This window comes from Eubalaena glacialis, chromosome 10, assembly GCF_028564815.1.
Source record: "Eubalaena glacialis isolate mEubGla1 chromosome 10, mEubGla1.1.hap2.+ XY, whole genome shotgun sequence".
NCBI lineage: Eukaryota > Metazoa > Chordata > Mammalia > Artiodactyla > Balaenidae > Eubalaena > Eubalaena glacialis.
Window position 1 is genome coordinate 1,560,314 of NC_083725.1, and position 2,920 is coordinate 1,563,233.

General features: G+C 46.1%; 1 non-coding gene across 1 annotated transcript; it reads left to right on the forward strand.

The window, feature by feature from the left end:
• The first annotated feature begins 1,080 nt into the window (after window positions 1-1,080).
• LOC133100191 (U5 spliceosomal RNA) lies at window positions 1,081-1,196 on the forward strand. The gene has a single exon (XR_009702430.1). It is a non-coding gene; the product is annotated as a U5 spliceosomal RNA (small nuclear RNA).
• The last annotated feature ends 1,724 nt before the right edge of the window (window positions 1,197-2,920 follow it).

The window sequence follows — 2,920 nt, forward strand, 5'->3', positions numbered from 1 at the left end:
AAGTCCAGGGAGACAAAAGGAAGGATGTGGCCAAAGAACTGGGAGACATTTTAGGAGATGGTTTCATGGAAACCAAAGTAGGAAAGGGTTTCAAGGACAGAGGGGTCAAAATGATCACTAAGAAGAAAATAGGTCGTAAAAATTTATCTTTTAAACTTTACCAACCAGAGCTCCTTGAAGGTTAGTGTTGTGTAGGAATGGAATCTGGATGGCAGTGGGATGGAGTGAAGAGTGAGGGAGGGAAGGAGGAGAGATAGCACTGAATGTAGAAACTGCGAAGTGTGTCTGTCCAGGGAAGGAGGAAGGGTGATGCATTTGAGACGATAAAACAAAGGAAAACACAGAAGGAGACAGAGTCCTGCCTCTCAGCCTCTTGGTCTTTACTCAAAGTAAAAATTTCCTCATTCTTATCCAATCCTCTACTCTGTCTTTAAGAGGCCTTCCCAGTAGTAAAAGAGGCAAATTTCCCCTCAAGGGCACATTCACAACAGGCATTTTTTTTTATAGAAACCAGTAGCAACCTATGCTAAGCAAATAGTGGGGTAAACAGAGTAAGATCTGATCTCATCTTGTATCAATTTTCTGGAAAGACACAAGAAACGGTGCTGGTGCAAAGTTCTCTGAGATGAGAAAATCACGATTCAAGGCAATGCAATGCCTGTGTCATCTACTGCCAGAAACCTAGGTTCTTTCTTCTGCAAAATTCAGCATTTTACTATCCTCCTGGCTATTCTTCCTTCCTCAGGCTTCACATTTACCTTCTCTTCCGTCTTTTCTGTCCATCGCCCATCTCTCATCCTCAGTTCTCCGTTGTGAATTCTTCCTTCTGCTCCGGACATTTTCAATAGTACTTTTTTTCTCTGATGTGTTGGAGTAGCTTCCCTGACAAGTGGTTTTTCTCTTTAATTTTCAGGCAGCCTTTTAAGATCTTTTAATGCTGATAATTAAAAACAACAGTAGGTGAAAGACACCTTTTCCCCAATGGATGAAATTTCCTAAATATTTGGACATGAAAAATTAAATCTAAATTCTATGTGGGAGAATAGTCATAATTGCATAATCTGTTATAAAAATAAAAGTATACTCTGGTTTCTCTTCAGATCGTATAAATCTTTCGCTATTTACTAAAGATTTCTGTGGAGAGGAACAATTCTGAGTCTTTACCCAATTTTTTGAGGCCTTGCTCTTGTGAGGCAAATAAAAAAAAAAAAATTAAAAGTTCCCAGTGACATGAGGAAGCAGAGAAGGGCTAAAACCACTAAAACACACAATTTTATAAAATTTAGAGAAAAATTCATGATTAGGAGACATCTATCAGACCACTTATTTTGTCACATTTTTTGGCAGGTCAACCTGCTCATGGCAACATCTTTAGACAAATAAAAATGAACTACATGGGGCATGAACACACTTGTGAAGATGGTGACAATGACACCCATCTCCTTTCTGGTCTCAGTCTACTCAGCCTCTTCTCCTGTGGAGAAGGAACCTGTCGGATGGGGACCTGAAATGTTGCTAGGGTGGAGCACGGACCTTGGATCCGAGCTCTCTGGATGCGATGCTTCTAGGCATCCTCTCTGCAGGGCAACCATGGTGACTCCTGGGCCCTAATCAACCCCCTGCCTCTTAAGACCCACTCCTTCTCCCCCAGGGTCCTCCAACCAGAGAGTAGGCACTTCATCTTCTCTGTGAATGAAGGAGAGTGTCAGCTGGTGAGAACGTGTCTCCTGGGCTTACTTGTATGTATGTGCATCTTCTTAAAGGGATTCTAACTTCAGAATCTAGATGGAACCAGGTGTGTGATATTGGACATCCCTGGGGCAGTCACCTCACTGTACCTGCAGGGAGAAACCAGCGTTCTCCCCTTTGGCTTCCTGCTTTTGACCTGGGCAATAAGGAGAGGAGAAGATGAAGGCTTAAGAAGAAAGGTACCTGGGGTACAGCCTAGAGATGCTTCCATCAGGCATCTGCCTCCTGCTGTTAGACCAACGCTGGGGGGAAAAGAACTGAGTCAGGTGGTTTTGGATCCTTCAATGGATGGGCTAGCTCTCTAGCAGAGGGCCAGCTTCCCAGGGAGGAAGAGACCCTCACGTGAGCAGGCCTGGGTGTTGAGAGCTTTTTAGCAAACCACCAGGAAGCAATGCCACGGGTGGTTTGGAATGTGATCTAAGCACCGAGGGACATTGGCTGACTGCGGAAAGGCTCTACGCCCTGGGAGCCCCCAGCCCTTGCTTCAGTGTAATTGCAAAAAGCCAGGTAACAGCTGAGCCTGCCATTTGGGCAGCTGGGGTCCTCTCTCTCCCTGAGGGATTGGCTCCCCTGCAGAGAAGTCTTCTTCTGCCATAAGCCCTCCCTGCAGCTCACACTGGAGCTCAGAGCCATGGCCTTTCCCTGCCCCTCTTCAGAAAGTGGCTCCTGGCTGCGGGCTGGCTGGCTCTCCCACGGCCCAGAAGCTGCAGGAGTTCTCCGTGCTTTTCTCCAAGCTGCAGCAGGACGTGGGAGGCTTGATGCCATCCCGATTCAGCTGCCAACACAGAACCTCCCCCTGCGCCACCCGCCATCACCCTCTCGCTGCCCTTTCAGGGTCCGGCTGCAGGGCCCCGCCAGGAAAGGTCACCCCGTGATGCCACAGCTCTCGGCATCCTGCTCCCCTGCCAATGGCTGCTAAGGTTTTCAGGCTGTGAAATGAATATTTCATTACCTTAGGAAGGGGAAAAAGATTAAATTAATAAAATGACGATAAGAAAAGGATAACCTGACTTCAACCCTTTTATTATGCTTCCCAACTAGACAGCAAATTGCGTTCTGGGGCTTCTGCTTAGATGGCTGTAAAGAATCTCACTTTTGCTTTCAAATTAACCTGTCAAATCATATATTTATAAAGGAATGAAGGGAAGAAAATGAGGGGCCTAGGTAGTCC